The sequence below is a fragment of the Pelodiscus sinensis genome, chromosome 2 (assembly GCF_052426305.1).
Source record: "Pelodiscus sinensis isolate ZL-2025 chromosome 2, ASM5242630v1, whole genome shotgun sequence".
Taxonomy (NCBI): Eukaryota; Metazoa; Chordata; order Testudines; family Trionychidae; genus Pelodiscus; species Pelodiscus sinensis.
In genome coordinates this window covers 80,606,177-80,626,590 of record NC_143053.1, presented here as the reverse complement: position 1 = coordinate 80,626,590, position 20,414 = coordinate 80,606,177, and the positions used below count along the sequence as shown (strand labels likewise).

The 20,414-nt window shown below is 39.5% G+C and overlaps 1 protein-coding gene and 1 long non-coding RNA gene across 6 annotated transcripts in view; one reads left to right on the top strand and one right to left on the bottom strand.

Annotated features, from left to right (window-relative positions):
- Window positions 1-20,414, top strand: part of MIB1 (MIB E3 ubiquitin protein ligase 1) — a 104,599-nt gene that overhangs the window by 44,392 nt on the left and 39,793 nt on the right. The gene's annotated exons all lie outside the window — the stretch shown is intronic.
- On the bottom strand, window positions 6,768-13,424 carry LOC102445141 (uncharacterized). Of its 2 annotated transcripts, XR_003087339.3 has the most exons (3): window positions 12,879-13,272; window positions 11,103-11,354; window positions 6,768-6,782 (listed from the first exon to the last, which is right to left on the bottom strand). It is a non-coding gene; the product is annotated as an uncharacterized LOC102445141 (long non-coding RNA). The 2 variants fall into 2 exon arrangements; XR_333106.5 differs by lacking the exon at window positions 6,768-6,782 and having other exon boundaries at window positions 7,247-11,354; window positions 12,879-13,424.

Here is a 20,414-nt window from a genome sequence, read left to right as displayed (position 1 = left end):
GGGCGGCGGACAGCCCAGACGCGTCTGGGCTGCCCGCTGCCCGCGTGTTCCGCCGCTTTGCTCCCCGTCCTCCTGGTCTGCAGACCAGGGGGACGGAGAGCAAAGCAGAGCAAAGCCCCGGAGCAGGCGGGCAGCGGACAGCCCAGACGCGTCTGGGCTGCCCGCTGCCCGCCTGCTCCGGGGCTTTGCTTTCTCTCCCTGGTCTGCTGGAGACCAGGGAGAGGGCCCCGTTCGTAAGTGCGGATCTGACATAAGTCGGATCCGCGTAAGTCGGGGACTGCCTGTACTCCCTCTGCATCCAATCAAAGTGCTGCTACAGTTCAGTCAGTACATCCTACAAATTCTAGATAAGCAAGCTCAGTTAGCAAAACTACTCTATATTGAGAGGCTGACTCGGTTATGACAATCTTGTGCCCACTGAGATGAAAGAAGGCAATTCATACGGTTAGCTAAGGTTGCTCCTCACTGGTTTAGCGCATGATGTTTGATTAAAAGAGGAAAAATGAGAGAAAAGATTTTGGTATTGCTGTAGCATTTTTCAATTATATTCAAACTTCGTCAAAATTCCATAGTGATACTCTTTATTTCTTGAATTCTGATTCTGCTTAAATAGTTTTTCCTTTTCTCTAGCTGGAATACCAACAGCAACTACAGTTAATTACTGGAGTAATTCTGACCCCACTTTGAGTTGCTAATTGTTTTTATGATATATTACACAAGTTTTTTATATACAACCGTTAAACTATTCCATAGCTAGAAAGCTGAAATTTGGATGGAATAAACCTTTATTAAGAAGAGCCATTAAGCATTTTTTAATCCAGGGGAAATGATGTTCTGAAGAATGGGGAAAATTATACTTAAGTTTTTTCTACAGCACTCATTACCATAGGCTAGGAAACACTTCAGGAACTAATCAAGACACAGACTAGCCAAGACACAAACTAGCCAATACACTAAATGCGCTCATTTGAAGGCATTTGTCATTTTGACTATCAGAATCTGAAGCCTTTGCATTTTACTAGATCAGTGGTCACCACTCAGTAGATCGGGATCTACCAGTAGATCTTGGAGCCTCTGACAGGTGATCCTGACTGGTTTGGCCAAGAAGCTATCAAGTGCTGGCACTTCAGTTGCCCCTCCACCCACTGTCATGCAGCCTCCTGCGCTCTGCCTTGGAGCCTCCTGCTCGCTGTGCAGGGTGTGGGATGGGAGAAGAGGGGAGGTGCTGATGTAAGGGTGTCCTTCCTCCCTCCACTCATGTACCCTGTCTCCACACAGAGAGAACGGCATGGAAGGAGCTTGGAAATGCAAATCTCTTTCACACTCACACACTGTGTGTGTGTCTGTCATTCTCACAAACACACACTGTCCTGACCCAGCACGTACATGGGGAATCATTACTACTTTTACTGCTTGCAAAGTGGGTTGGTTTTAGTTTTTAGTTTTTGACTGGTGTGTGCATTTCATAACTTGCATTTCTCTTATGCTTAAATTTAATTCTTTGAGAAGTGAGTTTTAAAATGCCTAATCTGTCATGCCTGGAGTAATTTTCCTGATGGTGGTTGTGATCCTGTAGGTGGCTGGCATGTCCCTGCAGCCCCTGGGAGGGTCATCACAGGGGGTCTCCATGTGCTGTCCTTGCCTGTAGGCACCGCTCCTGCAGCTCCCATTGATCAGTAATGGAGAACTGTGACCAGTGGAGGTCAGGGCCTGTTGTGGATGAGGGGTGGTGCATGGAGCCACTGCTATACATCCCAGGTGCTTTTGGGAGTGGGCCTGCCTTGACTCTGCTGATGACTATCCTACTGCTTCCAGGGTTGCTAGGACTTGAACCCCCCACCCTGTACTCCCCAGGGAAATGCCCTATCCCTTAGGCCACTCCAGAGCCCACTCTACCTCCCTTTCATCAGAGGGTCCCTTATCTTGCCTTCCTAATGGAGGAGCCAGGTGCATCCCTGGGGCAGCTGTGTTGGCTGTCTGGATGCTCTCAGGGAGCATGGAGGGATTCAAGTCCCCAACCCTGCGCTTCCCAGGCAAATGCTCTATCCCCATGGGCACTCCAGAACTTATCCCTCCTCTCTCCCTTCCTTCATGGAGTCCCCTCCCACAGTCCAAACCCCTTGGCCCAAGACCAGAGCCTATACCCCAACTCCCTACCCCTGCCTGATGAAAGTGAATGAGATTCGGGGAGGAAGGGAAATGGAGTGAGCAGGGTGAGGCCTCGCTGAAGGGGTGGAGCAGGGGTAGAGCCTCAAAGAAGGGGCAGGAAGGAAGCAGGGCAAGGGTATTTGGGTTTGAGGTAGATCTTACATTGCACTTAAATTGAAAAAAGCGATTGTGTGGTTAAAAAGGTTGGAGATCACTGTACTAGATTAATCACTGCTTCTTGATATCTAGGTAGCAGTGGTAGCCCAAAATATCTTCTTTCTCCAGCTTGCAAGAATTTAATGACTATTGCTCTGAGGACCCTGCTAAATTGTTGTTTCATATTAGGGATGTTAAATATCAGTTAATTGAATAGTGGAGTAACCTCATGAATTCTTATTGGTTAGTCGACTACTCTATAGTATTCGGGGACGGGGTGGGCGGGGCGGGTCTGGCAGCCGTTGCACTCCAGCCCCACTTCCGAAGAGCCCCCGCCACTCTTTGCTGCTGTGTCTGATATTGTATCAGAGGAAGCAGTGTGGGGTGCCAGGTGGGAGCTGGTCTGTGAGGGGAGCCAGTTTTAAAACCAGCTCCCCTTGCACACTGGCAACAGTCCCTGTTCGGGACAGGGTAGTCTGTGCTCCTGGACCTGCCATGAGCCAGAACTGAGCCGGGCTGCCTCCCAGCCTAGCTCCTAATAAACTTTAAATTCAGAGCCGCAGCAGGGGTAGGTCCCAGACCCATTGCGAGCCAGGACTGAGACAGGTTGCTGGTCATCCTGCTAAAAAAATTACTTGGGGGCCAGGGGAGGAACGTGTGTAGTCTAAAGCATTAACCTATAAGCTTTTGCTTATCGGTTAATTGACTTCACTATTACATCCCTTTTCCGTATGATGTTCACCTCAAGACTAGATTACTATAGTTCTCTGTATTTAGGGTCAAAACCACTCATTCATTGAGACAATTACTTTGTGGACCACTAAAGTTGTCTGATCCCAGAGGAAAATTTTGGGAGCGAAAAGCCTTCTCTTCCATGATGGTACCCTGTATGGAACCAACCCACGTTGATCCAAATGAGCTCTAGTTTGACAATTCTCAGTGTTGTGCAAACCCACGCTTTATAGGAGACTTAAGAGGTAACAAGCTTAAGAAGAAGGATAGCCTTGTTAGTCTGTAACTTTTAAAAACAAAAGTGGCAGTCTGTTTAAGTAGGAGGGACAAACTACTTAAGGCTTTGAGTCAAAACTAGCATATTTATCTGGAAATGAGTTTGAAACTAGTGTAGTCATTGCATCTTATGAGTTCCCATAGTGTCATGTGAGATCTTGATGTTTTACTAGATTAACTGTAATTTTTACATAGGTTGAAGCTATAGACATGTGTGAGGAGTACTGCAATAATCCAGTCTCAAGGCCACAGACATGAATAATTGTGAAGACCAGATCACAAAAGAGCCTAAACTTCTTGCCAAATTTAAAAAGATTTAATTTACTTCAGAAATGCTTGGGTTATACAGTACATTTACTATTAAAAGATTAGATGGATGATGGCAAGTTTTCTTGACACTTCCCAAGTTGACATGCAGAAGCAGTTGGGTGTCTACTACACCCCTATATTGCACTTCATGACCGGTTGCTAGTCCTAATAATAAAACAGCAGGCAGACCATATTAAGAGCAACTGTGAATCTTTAAGTGTGTTAGCACCTTGTCAGTAGTATAGAAGGCAGTTGTTCTAAAAGACCTATCGTAGATATTTGACATCCAAGATTTTCCCCATCTCTGCTATTGTTTTTCCCTCATATGGGAAGGCTCTTGGATAGTATGGAGATATGATCCGCTAGCTAAAGACTCTACAATTTTCTGGAGGAGTTCTGTTATGATTTAGGTGGCTCCTCCCCAAAAATAGGAGATTTGAGATAGTTGGTGTGTTAGTAAAGCTTTGTTGTTTGTTTCAATAAAGGTCTAATAATCTTTAAATGTTGACCTTCAATACTGGATGCTTTACATTTAGCCTGTCTCTCTCAATCTCATATAAATTTACACTCTCAGCATCATTTGGTCACAGGAAATAGAAGCATGCTATTAAAAATTATGGTTTAACTTTTATTTGATAGTTTTTCATGTTTGTCGATCATTAAGGTAAATGTGGTTTAACTTGGATACTACAGTTGAACCTCTCTAGTCCAGCACTCTTTGGTCTGGCAACATCAGCAGTCCATCATGATTTTAGTTAGCCGGATGTTGTATTATCATGGGTATGGCCAAGTTTCCCCTGCAATCCCTTAAAGTGTGTTTACAGCCACCAGACCTGGCTCTCAATGTTCTGTGCTGTTGTTTAACTCTAATTTACCCCGAAATGTTTTCTAAGAGCCTAGTAAGCAGTGAAAGTGTAGGTAATGCTGGTAGACAACATTGACCTCCTGTCATTCTTCCAATTCTCTAGTTTGGCATTGGTCAGTCTTAAGGGTGCTAGACTACAAATGTTCAACCTATATCAGCATATTTTATCTAACATCATGAAATATATTGAATTGCAGGGTTTTCGTGTATTGCCATTTTTCTTTGCTTATTTCTTAATGTCTTATTTGTAATGCCATGGGATAAGAGGGAAGGTCCTTTCGTGGATAGAGAACTGGTTAAAAGACAGGAAACAAAGAGTAGGAATAAATGGTAAATTTTCAGAATGGAGAGGGATAACTAGTAGTGTCCCCCAAGGATCAGTCCTGGGACCAATCCTGTTCAACTTATTCATAAATCATCTGGAGAAAGGGGTAAGCAGTGAGGTGGTAACGTTTGCGGATGATACCAAACTGTTAAGGATAGTCAAGACAGAAGCAGACTGTGAGGGACTCCAAAAAGATCTCACCAAACTGAGTGATTGGACAACAAAATGGCAAATGAAATTTAATGTGGATAAGTGTAAAGTAATGCGCATTGGGAAAAATAACCCCAACTATACATACAGTATGATGGAGGCTAATTTGGCTATGACAAATCAGGAAAGAGATCTTGGAATTATCGTGGATAGTTCTCTGAAAACTTCCATGCAGTGTGCAGCAGCAGTCAAAAAGGCAAATAGGATGCTAGGAATTATTGAGAAAGGGATAGAAAATAAGATACAGTATATCTTACTGCCCCTGTATAAAACTATGGTGCACCCACATCTTGAATACTGTGTACAGATGTGGTCTCCTCACCTCAAAAAAGATATTTTGGCCTTGGAAAGGGTTCAGAAAAGGGCAACTAAAATGATTAGGGGTTTGGAACGGGTCCCATATGAAGAGAGGTTAAAATGACTGGGACTTTTCAGTTTAGAAAAGAGGAGACTGAGGGGGGCTATGATAGAGGTATGTCAAATCATGAGTGGTGTGGAGAGGGCAGATAAGGAAAAGTTATTTATTAGTCCCCATAATAGAAGAACTGGAGGACACCAAATGAAATTAATGGATAGCAGGTTTAAAACTAATAAAAGAACATTCTTCTTCACACAGCGTGTAGTCAACCTGTGGAACTCCTTGCCAGAGGAGGCTGTGAAGGCTAGGACTATAACAGAGTTTAAAGAGAAGCTAGATAATTTCATCGAGGTTGGTTCCATAAAAGGCTATTAGCCAGGGGATAGAAATGGTGTCCCTGGCCTCTGTCTGTCATAGGCTGGAGAAGGATGTCAGGAGACAAATCGCTTGATCATTGTCTTTGGTCCACCCTCTCTGGGGCACCTGGTAGTGGCCACTGTCGGCAGACAAGCTACTGAGCTAGATGGACCTTTGGTCTGACCCAGTACGGCCATTATTATGTTCTTATGTAATGCTTTGTTTTAATTAATAATCTGAAAAAAATCACTACATGTTTAATTGATCTTAGATATTAAGTAGAAAAAGACAATACATAGTTAAGAGGTCTATAGTTTTAGTTAGTTCAGAATTTTTTTCTCCTCATCCTTCTATGAAAATGTGCTTGTGTGGATATAGTGTGTTTTAATGTCATATATAGATTACTGCTAATAATCAGCATCCTGATGCTCTACTTTAATTGTTGTAAAAAGTAGAATTTTACCTCCATTTGTATATATATGTATCAAATAACAATAATCAATACAGAATGGTGTTTTCTTGGCTTTTGTAGTAGTGTGTAAAATGTATTAGCCCTTATTTGGTATGTACCATAGATATACTTCTTGCTTAAAGGAATTGCTGAGAAAGAAGAAACAAGTATGTTTAAGATAGATGGAGGACATGTATAGAAGCTTCATTTTTATTTAACAGACAACCTTGTTACATTAGACCTTATTGTTAGAAACTTAAACTTCAGGCTTTTTTATGTGTCATGAGGGTCATGCAGTTTCCCCTACAGATTATGAACCCCCATTGATCAAAGTTGTAAAAACATTTCCCCAATTTTAAGATATGTTCATACCTTTTACCAGATTTTTCAACCACCAAATAGAAACTAAAATACCACTATTATTGGTTAATAATATTTTTCCAAATTACCATAATCATAGTTATATTTAACTTGTCTAGAAATCGTCTGTTGCTTCAAATATTTTGAGCTAAAGGATATAGCTGTCAAAAGTGAGTGTTGCACTTGTTCCCATAATTGCAAGCGTTGTGATTCTGCGTTGTCTTGTGTATATAACCTAAAGAATAGTACAATTAATATCTCAAATTGAGTATCCTTGGCTTGATATTTACACTTAATTAAGTAAGACCATGTGATCCAATTTGGGAAGAGAAATACTTTAAGGTATTAAAGTATAGAAATAAGTTCAGAAAATGCTTTCACAAACATCTTCTCTAAATGTGAGTGGGGAACGAATAAATCTATCATGGTTAGACCTTTGATTAGGTAGTGAATTAGAGTGTAGCATCGAGGTCAGTGACAAATTTATTATCTCTTACTTGTAAATAAGTTTCAACATGTACAAGATGCAAATATAGTTGCTCCCCTGAGGAATTTCCTCTCTTGGACAGTATTGTTAGAAAAATAATGCCTCTGAAGTAGAATAAATAGGATGGTGAAGTACATTTTCCTCCCTTCCCCCCTTTTTGTGTGATTTAAAGCAGGCAGGAGAAACCTTAAGAAAAACTGGGAAGCAATACATCAGTGAACAATCAATTTATTTGAAAGCCTAATTTTTTTTGTAGAAATTATCATTGGCATAACTTTTACAAAATAAGAACAGAAAGTGAAACACAGGTAATTGTTTATCTACAAATACAGCCTCTGGAACATCTTGAAGTATAACTGTATGCCATACTTTCACTGTTGACAATGTGAGTGTACTTAATTCGTCCAGAATAGTTGAAGCAAAGTTGCTATTATACAAGTGTTAAATCCATTGCTGAAAATATTTGCTGTCCTGTAGTGATCAATGCATAGCTACAGCTGGTTGAAGGGGACCAAATCCATTGAAGAGGTGATTTGGTTCCATTTTACCAGCTTTAGCAAAGCATTGGAGTGCAGGAAGTTGATTAATTTTTATAACAAAACAGCTGAGTTTTACTGTACACATACATATAGATTTTTCAGTTACAAACATTACACGTATTGACACTGCTTTTAAGTTTTAAAGCAATTGAAGATTTAACTTTTAAGTCATTTTTGTTTGGAGGGAGGGTAGAAAGGAAAGATTTACCCAAGAATGCATTATATGATATACCAATCTATACTCTCTTAGAATCTTTTTTTATGTACAGTTTGTAACTGTAAACTAGGCTTATGTCAAAGGTCAGATGCAATTTTAAACATTTTTCCTTTTGTTTAATTTTGGAATAGTATTTTGGAGTTTTGTTTTGAACTACTCACATTTATTCCTCTTACTCATTACATTGAATTGCATTGAAGAAAGCAACACTTCCTTCCTCCTTCTCCCCGCCCCCTCCCTGCTTGTATCTTATTGCTGCTTTAGTACAATAGTTGATTAGCACAAGTAACAGACTAGGTTGTGGAAAGAAGAGTATCTTAGCCTTTCTCTTATAAATGTTAAGTACTTTTCATTCTTTTTCAGTACATTCCTAATTAGTGTACGCTGTAAGAATTTACGTATATTTCATTATAGTATGAGGGAATTTTTTTGTTTATACGTTTTCTCTTTTTGTTCAAACACTCAACGTGAGCAATTTCGAATGTTCTTTATTGAAAGTAATGTTGCTGAGCCCTTTTAGTGTGATGGTTCCTTAACACACAATATATCTTTTATGAGTAAAGTTAAACGTGCTTATATTTCATGCATTTTCTTAAAGGCAGTTTGTGCTTGTAAACTGCAGTAGATCACTAAACATACAAATACTGCATTTGAAGACCTCAGACTTTTTTTTAAAAGCTTTGCCAGGTAGACATTAGTTCAAACCATGCACTAATAATTCTCCTCTCAGGTGTTGTCTTCATCTGTTTGTTGTGAAATCTGCTGATGAAATTTATGTAAATATATTCTTTATACCATCTATCCTAATAGAAACATAGCAGGTGTGTCATTTGAACTTAAGCATTAAAGACAGCTATGAAAGTGGCTTCTATTTTTACCAGTTACACAGGAGCTGTTTAACAGATCCAGCTGCTCAAGTATGCTTTTGGATTGCAATACTGTTTCATGTACTGGCCATATCGGGGCAAAAAAAGGGGCCATGGAAAACAGCAGTGTAGCATTTGATAATGTCAGCATCTGTTATCCCTGTCAGTCACACAGTTGAAATATTTGAGTTACAACAGTGTCAGCAGATGCCCAGAGTTCAGCATGTGCTCAGTTAAAATTGAACAGCTGATCTAAGTGTTGGAGGTGACATTTTAGAGTGACTGAGTGTATTCTTAGAGATATGTTAACATGAGCTAGCAAGAAGCAGTGTCAATATATAATTTTAACTTTTATATCTCTTTGAGATCTTTCATTTTGTTTTATAGTTGAATTGCTGTGTTATTGTGGCATAGTGGATTCAGCATTAGTGACTTGTTATAAAGAACCTGTCAAAATAAGCTTGTTCCTTAATAAAATTAGTCCAATATGTAGATTAAAGATCAAACCAATTGCTGACATGAGAAGGAAAGCTTCTGAGAAGCAAATGAACCATTTACTCCAGTAGTGAATTTGGCTCTCTGTCCACAGATCCGTCCATTACAAGCCTAGAAGCTAAACAACATTATGAAACCCAGTAGAATTGCTATCATTTAGCTTTTTTCCATTATAAACCAGCTTGTAATTTAGAGGTTGGAGTTTTATACATGTGTATTCCAAGGTATTTGATCACGTGGAAAATAACTTTCAGGCTAATTTATTAAAAGTTAAATTAAAAAGACAGCAATTGTCTCCTCATGAACACAATTACAATAGTTTGATTCCTTTTTGCCTAACTCTTAATTCTACAGTTCCAGCTAAATACACTTTTTAAAAAAAGTTTGAAACCTAATATTTTGTATTTTGTGGAAATTAAAATATGTCTGTTGAAAAATTACATACTTATCCCAATATACTAATGTTTTTGAAGGCATAATTATCGTTGGGTCTCTTACATTTGAGAGTTTCCTTTCCTCACACAAGAAACGATCCCAGAATTTTAAAAATACTAAACTGACTGTACTCAGAGTCTTTATTCTTTAATCTGGGTCATTTGTACCTGTATGGCAAATATATCATATGCAATAATTACTATGTGTAGTTTCCCGTAATTGCTATACCGAAATGAGTAGATGCATTCATTAATTAAGATTTTTTTGTTGTAAGTTATTTTAGTCAGAGTCTGAACGTGATGGTGTATTTTAGTTAACATTAATTTTAGAAATAAATAAATTACATACCACTTGGTAAACTTTTGAGTAGTTTACCAAACATAGAGAGGTTTCATAATTGAAAATTGAAATTTTAGGTGATAATTTCATATGTCATTCAGAATTTCTTAGAAAGTTTTGTTAAAATTAGAGTACATTTTTCAGAAAAATGTAGAAATCCTGTGTTCTGTCATTGCTGCATTTTCATTTTGGAATCTGTCATTAGCCATAATCTGTTGAATGGCAGCTTTGGCCTAGAAATCTCTGCATTGTTACTTTTACGTGCATGAACCTGACACGGCAATTTATTCCATCCAAGCTTTTAATGAGTTTAATAAAGGTTGATTTGCAGAAAGACAACTTTATCTCTAAAATGTAAGATTTTGTATATGATAGTTTACATTTATTTTGACAACCTATTTCTTCTCTGCTTTCTAAGTCAAAGGCTAACTTCCAAGTATTTTCTTACATTGTTAATTACTACTAGACTCGGTTTCTGTGGATTATTAGGCAAACTTTATTTTGGAATCAGTGCATGGTCTGCACACTTAAGATTTTTTTTTAAATTACATGCTTCATTTCTAATTAGAAAGTTAGAGTTTAAATATTATGAATAAGATTGATAATCCAGTTTTGTAAATACTCTGTAGATTTTATGCAGTGTGTTCTAGTGTGACTATTTGCATTTCCATATGTATATTTTGAAATTATTAAAATTTTGCTCAAAACTTATCTACAACCAGTAACGGAACTTTCTCTATCCACCCTCTAAGTAAGTGACTTGGGATAATATTTCATGATTCATTAGCAATAAGTCATTTTACTTTGGCAGTGTCATCTGACCCTTCCCAAGTTAATTTGCCACATGAAAGTCATTCAAACAATAGGAGACCTGTTTCTTCCGCTGCAGTTTAGTTTCCTCTTACAGGTCGTTCAGTGCCTGCCAAAAATACATACTTCTTTACATTCCATAGCATTGTATGTTCATATGGGTACATAAAGAAGTATGTAATCTGGGCAGGAATACATAAGTTGATCAGCTGTCTGTCAAATGAATCTGAAAGTATTTTACTTTTTCATTCCTTTCCTTGTTAGAAGATGCAAATGCATATTGTCATTTTTTTTAAAGAACAATCTTACAATAAAATTATTATAAACTAACTTTTTTACTAAGACTGAACTTTACAATGCAATTTACCTGCAAAGTGACTTAAAGCATATTACAGTTTCATGTTCTGTGATGACATGGACGTTTGATGCACTTGTCCAGATTTTTGTTGTCTCTTGGTGTTCATTCTGATTGGCCATCTTTGAAGATAGACATGTCATTGAGGAGTGGCTTTGCAAAGTACTTCAGTGAAGTGGATAATTGTAGTCCACCATAAGAAGTTCAGTTTTCTTTGAGTCTTCTGCCAGATTTCCATGCTGGTATAATTTTGCATTTAGCATCCTGAATGGAAGTATAAACTCATCTAATATGATGGAAGGAAATAACTTTAAGCTCCCCGTCACCCCACCCAACCCCCCCCTCAAAAAATCCTGCCAACTCTTCCCACATGTCCTAGGTCTAGATTCTTTCTAGGGCAGATTCAGACTTCAAAAAAAAACCAACCAACCAACCAAAAAAAAAAAAAAAAACCCTCACCTGCCAAACTCCCACAATGCTGATGATCATGCTGATTGAAAAGATGAAGACACAGAATTAAAAAAAAAACAACCATTGAGACAGGATTTGGGCTTTTAGCAGGCCATAGGTCACATGTGAGAGCCAATGCTTATTCAGCACTTCTGGAATAGTTTTTTTGAGTTTGTGTAGTCAATCACCTACTTCAATCGCATAATCTTTTTTAGGCTTGCAATATTAATGACAGTTTGCATAAACGTTCATCTTTTTTAATTGAAATTTATCCTCTTTCCTAACATTCTTTTATGTGGTTTAGTGGTACATGATCAGTTTTTAATGATCAGTAAACAATTCAGGGCTGGCAAGATGTGACTTTTAAAAGCTGCCAGACGAAGATTATGATTGCCTAATTTATAGCTAGTAGGTTTTTTTTAAATAGTGGGTTTCAGTTAAAGCAAGAGTAGACTTTGCCTTTCCAGTGTTAGAAATGCTAATTTGAAATTAACTTTACAAATTAGTAAATTTAATAATAGTCGGAAAAGGTGAGAGCAGGGGAAGTTAACATTTCTGCAGCTCATGACAAAAAGCTAGTGCAGCTGATAGAGAGCAAATCAGAGTGTGGCAGTAGCTAGCACAGTACTACAAGGAGAAACAGCAATGCAGCATTAGAATTACAGCACGCACATTGTAGGTTTAAAACTAATTGTTTTCATGTTCATCTAAGGCAGAGCACTATAAAAATCTGGCAAATATATTTTGGAGTTAAGCAGTGAATACTATTGACTTTTTAAAAATATAGTTATAAAATATAGTTTTAAAATGTTTGTGTGATCTGTAAGGTAAGATGATGTTTCTCACTAAATTAAACCATTTTGAGTTTTAGAAATCATTGCATGACAATATACTACCAGAGCATATCTGATAAAAGATCTGTCAAATATTTGCTGTGATATTTGGATTTTTAGAGTTTTTGCTAATCTGCTCTTTACAAATGCTTGATACACTGAAATTATGCGATATCCAGAATAGAGGTATTACTATAACAATAAAACAGTCTAGTAAATAGTTAAACATGCAGAAAGTCATAGGTATCCTTTAAATGTGCAGAATAACACAGGCCTCCTTGCATTCTATTACCTGTAAGTTTAGTATCATGCAGTATTTGCAGTTGAAAGAGAGCTAATGACCTAGAGAGATACATCAGCAGCAGCCATATCATCCTGAGTGTTTGTCTGATTCAGCTCTTCGTTACATGCAAGGGGGAATAAGGGGAGTGTCAGTGAATATAGTATCTTACCACCTTAAATAGATAAAACTTCAAAGCAAAATAGTGTGAACAATGAAGCTTACTTGGTGCTGCTACTTTTCTTGGAATGATTAAAATATGGATGATGTTGCGTAGAAATTAATACCTTGTGTCTTGTGGGCTAAAAATTAAGTGTCCAAGGAAAGATGTTAGGAATCTCTGGGAAGGTAAACTCAGCCCACTGTAAGATGATAATAATCAGAGAAAAAGTTGGAGTGACCAAAAATAAAGATTTCTTTCTGCTCCTTAAGTATTGCACTGCATCTGTTCTTGCTTGAGGTTAAGTTTCCAGGCTTAACTGTAGGCAGATCTGTGTTGAAGCTACTTTCCATCTCCAGAGGTCAAGTCTGTTAGTGAGGTCAGGGCTCCCACATGGAGACTGTAGAAGAAACTAACTGTATTTCCTACTCAGAGGGCATGAGCAAAACTGTTACAGCTTTATAGGCAGCTAAGCATTCGAAACATGCACTCCCAGGCAAACAGGCTCTCTTGTGCCTCTCTCTTCCCTGACCATATTTAGTCAACCATTGCAAAAAATAGTCTCTCAGCTGTTGATTGTCGATCCAGAATCTGAGGGAGTCTCTATCTTGCTCTCTGCTCATTGATTATTCATCCTGCTGTCCCCACACTGCTTAGCCATTTGTCCTGATATTTTTTTAGCAATGCCAAATAAAGCAGTCTCTCATGTTTCCACTTATATTTCCCAGATTTGCACTGAGCTTGCACTGCTACTAGTTAAGCCTGATGTGGCTGTCACTATACTTAGAAACTCTGTGGAGCTAAAATAAAATAAAAAGCTCTGGTGGTAGCAAGAGAAGGTCTTTAGGCAGATTTGAAAGGAAAATAACCCTGCTGCCACAATAGATTGTGTAACCTGTTTTTTGGATTAGTGAAAAGTGCTGTGAATAATAATAGGCTTTTTAATCTCAGGCCTAAGTGGCCTTGTAGTTTAATTATTTATCTAGTTTTAATTTTTATATAAATCTTACATTTTATGACATAGTATTGAGCTGTTTTCCTGTTCTTAGCAAAATCAGAAATTATTTGGGAAATGGAAAATATTTGTGCTTTATTATTAAAGAGCTGGTGATTTTGGTAATGTGTTTAATACTAATATGCATACATTTGCTTTTTTAAAAACCACTAATCTAAGTAGCCTGCCAGTATTTTGGAAAAACTTTTGAAATATTTCTTGGGAAAGACATTTACAAATATTTATTTTGCAGATATTATTTCCATTAATATATACTGTATTCTAACAAATACGGTAGCTATGCTTTCAGAATCTGAAAATTATTTTTTAAATTTTAATATGGAACAGTTTATTTGCTGCAGAAGAGAATAGCTGGGAGTAACTGCTAACAATCTTCATTTAAATACCACAGACAATAGTATGTAAAAAAAAAAAAATAACTGAGTCTAAACTTCCTATGTCTTTCTAGACAAAAATCCCTTTGGAAAAATATGCTTTGGGATTCTTTGTGAAACAGCTATATGCACTCGGGACATCATAAAATGTTTTTTCAGCAGGGAGAAAAGAGTAAATTCCAAATATAACGAAACATTTGAATGTTTAGGATTAAACATAGCTACATAAATATAAGAAACCATCTTTACCTCATCCCGGTGTTGATAAGTGTTCCTTTTTTATAAATTGATTTACAGTATATTCAGGAAAAGATTGACTGGATTATTTTTCTGCGGTCCTTGCATCTGAGAGTCTAATTTGAATTCATTACATTATGCAGCAATATTCTGTTCCATAGCTGAGGCTTCAAATGAGCTTTTCATTATAAACCCAGTGTCTTTCTCCTCACTTCTTTCAAAAGCCAGATGTCACACTGGCCTCAATTAGTAGATTCAATCCAGGGTGAATCTATAATATTTCAATCTAATTTGAACTGTGGATGTGAAAGATTAACCAGTTAACTAGTAAGCATCACCCTAAACTGGCAATGTTTACCAGTTCTGATTAAATGCAGGGGCTAGATCAACTCCTTACCAGGTATCTGCTCCTGCTCCACAGGCCCACCGCAGGCAGGGGTTGCTGTGGCCAGCCAGCCAGAGCAAGCCCTCCATGACATGGTGGGCCTGGCTTTGCCTGGCTTGGCCACCCCACAGAAGATTACATGCTAATTCCCTGGGTGTGGGGCTGGCAGCTCCTGGGGAGCCAGCTGCAGAGCCTCCTTGAGGAAGTGCAGCGGCAGTAGCGCAGGATGGTGTGGAGGAGAGGCAGGGCAGGTGGGAGTTGGTGCTCGCAGGGATCTGGCTTAAAAGCTTGAGTTTACAAGCTCCTGCCTGACCTCAACCCTCTTCCCTGCATGTTAGATGCAACCACTGTAAATTTCGTGGTTACACATTTACAAAAATAAACACATTTAACATCTCTACTTTTATATCACTTATTTTAACTAAATTCTTGAAAGATAACATCCTATGCAAGTGTATCCTAAAAGTGTTTTTAAAATAAATACTTTCACAATTTTTAAAAAAAGAAACTAGATTTTAGTTCCTATCTAGCTGACATGATGCCAAAGATTTTTCATCATTCTGGCAATTTTAATAGGGAGTGTGAAATGATTGATTGGAGACCTAATCTTTCATTTAATACAAGTCCTTAGTTTTTTTCTTTAATGATAAACCTCAAAATGTAATTAATTATTGGGAGGTTTTGTCATTGGTGAAAGAGAATATTCCTCCATTCTCTATCTTATTTTAGAATCTTAACATGAGAGGAAGGATGTTTTTGGTAAAGCATCAGTTTGGAGAGGTTGGTTGATGTGCTGTGAGATCACTCTCTTCGATGACATCTAACTCTATCCAACGTTCCCATCTTTGTGGATGATGTCTTGTCCCATTCTGTGGTGCCTGGGAGCGGATAATTTCTGACAAATGGGTGCCAGAATGGTACTCCATTTCATCTCCCTTCCTCCTCTCCCCCACAATACCTTTTCCTATCCTTTATGGCCTCTTCTCATGAGAGCCTGTTACGACATGAGATACACCACCCCGTCAGCATTAGAGCCATAGAATGCATACCTCAACAGCTAAGAGGCAAAGGTTTTTATTCTTGTTACTTCCTGATACCCAAGAAAAAGGGAAGACCCATACTAGACCTCAGGGCAGTCAACAAATTTGTCACTTTGTCAGAAATTCAAGATGGTCACGTTAGCAACAGTTTTTTCCATGTTGAGACAGTGAGACTAGTTCTTGGCTCTCAATCCAAAAGACTCTTACATCGATATTTCAATCACAGCTTCACAGGGCCACCACTAGTATAGAGCAGTGTTTCTCAAGCCTTTTTTTTTTAAAAAAAATATGTACCCCCTTTTAACAAAATTTATAAGTACCCCCAGTACTTACAGTTTTCAGACTCCCACAGTTTTTTTTCTACTATTGCAACACATTTGTTTAAACAACTTAATCATAGCTGGGCAAGCGATGAAATTTTTGGGTGTTTAAAAAGTACAAAAATAAAGTGCTGTAAAACTTAAAACAAAAATTCTCCAAATTTCAGTTGTGTTGACATACTCCCCAGACTTCTCTCGAGTGCCCCTAAAAGTATTCGTACCACTGGTTGAGAAACTGGTATAGAGGCCTCTCACTGGCTCCCAGAGTATTCTCCAAAGTCCTGTCTCTGATAGTGGCTCACTTATGCTTACTGGGCATCATGACCTACCCTTACCTGAACAGTTGTCAACTCAGATCATGCTCCTTTGAATCTCAGCACATTACCCATATAACTTTGGATTTATTCAGAATCAACATACAAAAGTCATCATTAATTCAAGTATAGAGACTAGAATTTGTGGGAGCCAATCCTGGTTTCTTTCTGAGTGACAGAGCTCCTCCCACAAAGGATTCATCAGTCTCTCCATGCTTTTAGAAACCGTGCAAACTAAACATTATATTTCACCAGACACTGCCCCCAGCTTTTGGGGCAGTTGACTGTAAGCACACTTATGATATCTCATTCCAGTCTTCAATTGCAAGGTGCAGTGTAGTTTGCTGATTTACATTTTGGATATCCAGATTAGCACTGCTCTGTCTCCAGTCATGATTTATTTTAGTTTACAGACCAAACAAAAACAGCCTAGACATACCACTGTTTCTGGTGAACAAGATTAAAAAAACCTTTGATTTGCATACTCCCCCATCACTGTTTGTCACCACCAATATATCTGTTAGATCTTGTGATGATCCTTAGTTCACGTAAGAATTTTTTCCACAATCTTGGACTGGCCCCTCTGAGAACCTGTCTCCTAAACAGACTGAATTTACCCTTTTTGTGGAATGTTAACTTGTGCCTGAGAAGAGGAGTTGTTAACAATGGTATTGCTTTAGATTGTCTTTTAGATGAATACCTCCTTCCGTATGAAGCCAGTATGGAAATCTTAAAGACAAGTTTGATGTCCTTTTGTGGTAGCCTATGCTAATAAGGAGATGGAGTACAGCATTCTGTACTAATGGGAGTTTCCTTAGGCATGAGGATTTCATGATCAAGTGTATTGCCTGGCTGTAGTGCAGACAAAGCGTGAGCCAATGATGTAGTGAAGTCTGTTTAATATAACTTTTTAAAAAGATTACTATCATACCATGAAGTGTCATGAATAAAAACTAAACTACAATTGAGCTATAAACCGCTACCCCTTTTTACAGGAATAAGCCTCAGTCCGTACTGATCTTCTTTATTATGTCATCACCAGATAGAACTTGAGTCTTCTGCTAATCCCATCTGAGTTTGGGAGCTGGATGGCCAAAAAACAGTATTTAGCAGTGCCAGCTCTAGGTTTTTTGCTGCTCCAAGCAAAAAAATTCCCCCCCCCCCCTTTTGTCCGGGAAGGATCCACGCACAAATGCAGCTTGCATTGCTTGCTGGGGGTGCATGCTCAAATGCAGCTTGTGCAGCTTCCTGGGGGGTGAGGGGTGCGCTTCAGGGGGAGCTCAAACCCCGAGGCATTTTCATCTCCTAGGAGAGCGCTAGAGACTCCCCACATGAAGACAATGGGAGGGCATGTTCATCCACAGCAAGCCAGTTAAAGACTTCCAAAGCATGCAGTTGTTCACATCACCGAGTACTGGAGTCCCGGTCCCACTCCTCACTCTGCAAAGGGATTTTATTATTAGAAGCCTTATCACTCAGACTCCAACCCCAACACATAAGCTGTCCAACTCTTGGCGTCCATGGACAAGAATCAGCCTCATTATACAATGAAACAGTTCAAAGGGATTAAGAGAACTTTTGTTTCAACTCCCCAGCTCAACTGTCCAGAACAAGACAGGCACCAGGCAACAAAACTCCACTAGCCTAGGACCTATTCCATGAGCGCAGCCCTGTGCTTTCTCCTTCAGGGACGGACCAAACAGCCTCCAAAGCAGGGTGGATTGATTTAATTAGCTTTGATTTAAATCGATAATTTTAATCATAATTTAAACCGGCAAGCAAAAAACCTAGGTTTAAATTAGCAATTAATCATTTAAATTATACTTTTAAAACCTTTTCCTAAAGGGTGGTTGAGTCTTATTGATTAGCAACCTTTAAAACATGTTGATTTGTAACTAAATATAACCTTTTTGCCAAATTTGGTGCTTCTATTTACTAACCAGGAGAATACACTCAGTATAGCTACCAACTAAATAAATGCCCAAATAATTGTGTAACTTACATGTAATCAGATTCTTAATTTTTACATTTTTATTCTATTACAAAAAGGTGTGTAATAGGCACACCTAAGAGACAGGTTTTACCCCATTTATTATTTGCTAAGTGATGGCTACTTTTTTTAAAACATATGATTTGCACCTACTTCTCTCTGGATGGAGATTCAATTTAAAATAAACAAAACCAGCATTTAATTTTTGTATGAAATAAAACTACCTTAAATGTGAAGGACAAATAACAAAAAAAGTATCCAAACACATTTTGCATCTAAAATTCATTTATTAAACAAAGGAAATATCCTTAGTGAATTTAACAGATCGAATCTAGTCATTATGTTCTTCAAGATGTCAGAACGGTCTCATAACTAGTTTTTAACTGAGAGAAGAGGAAAACAAGTTTTTCTGGTTCGTCAACTCTTGGTTTTCAATGGTGAATGAACTAATCATTGAATTGAACTAGCTGAATAAACCAAAGTGATAAAAACATTCTCTTTTCACCTGCAGAAGAATCTACTGCTGATGTAAACACTGGTTCTGGGTACTTGCACTAGTGAACTGGTAGAATTTCTTTAAAACTTGACAGGAGACATGTTCTATTTAATTTTTAAATGTAATTCATAAGTTATTTAAATAGGTTATGATAAATTTAGGCCATAACAATTTTTAATTTAATTTTAAGGTACATTATTTAAAACAAAGCCTATTTAAATGGGATCACAATTCCAATTTTAATAAAGCTCTCCTGCCTGATACAGGAAGTGACTTGGGGACACGGGCACTGGGAACACCAGAGTTTCCCTTCCTCAGACAAAGGGGGAGGGAGAATCACCTGGGTCCCAGGCAGGGCTGAGATTGTCAGTACACAGCACAAGCAGCCTGGGTTCCTGGGTAGGGGTGTGTGTGTGGCAGGAGGGGGAAGGGGGGATTGTTTAGAGAGCCAGACAGGAGATGGATATCCGGGGGGGGGGGGGGAGAGGGGCGGAGAAGAGGAGACGGGGTCCCAGCAGGGTTGCAGTGGGCCAGGAGGTGGGGTTGTTGGGCAAAGGCCGAGAGGGGAGAGGCAGCGGGAGGGGGGGGGGCCAGCTGGGCAAGGGGGGTTCACAGGCAGGGGAGTTGCGGGGGAGAGAACACAGACGGGCGGTGAGGGGGAGTTGTGGGGAGGGCGCCCGGGGGGGGGGGGGTGCACTCACGAAGGCGAAGAAGAGGCTGCCGGGCTCAGCCTCACCAACTGTGGCCGCCCTTCCAGCATGGGCCGTGCCTCAGGGCTGCCCACACAGAGCTCACAGAGCCCCGGGGCCAGGCGCGGGGCTGCTAGCTTGGGTCGGCGTCCATGGGTCTCCCCGCTCTGGGAATGGGGCCCCGCCACGGCTAAGCCCAGGGCCCGCTGAGCCCCTGAACTCCACTCCAGTGTGCCGGCTGCTGGGAGCAGCCACCGTGGCTGCAGCCTGCCCCGCTGGGCTCAGTGTCACCAGCTGTGACACTGTGACACCCCACCCTCCCAGCTTTCCGGGGCCAGCCACAGGCTCTGAGCAGCCAGGTGCAGGGCTCCCAGCTTGGGGCGGCCTCCGCCGGACTCCCCACCGCCCTGCTCCTCCTGTGGGCCGGAATGCTGCTCCTGGCAATGTGCCACCCCAAGCACCTGCTTGTTTTGCTGATGCCTAGAGCCGGTCCTGGTATTTAGTGTGCTGGGTCCTTTTCAGTTAGTGCTGTGTGCTTTTCTGGGATAGTGGGTAAATACCCACAGGCAGGGTGTTGCTTTAGCCCCACAGGGGACCTGCCTTATATCAAGGATAGTACAAAAACATACCCCAAAGATAACAAACACACTGACCCTTCCTAAAAGATAAGGTCAGTATACAGTATGTAACTTCTTTATCTGAGGATATAAAGATGTATCACAGAAGGAGTATCTTTGGCTA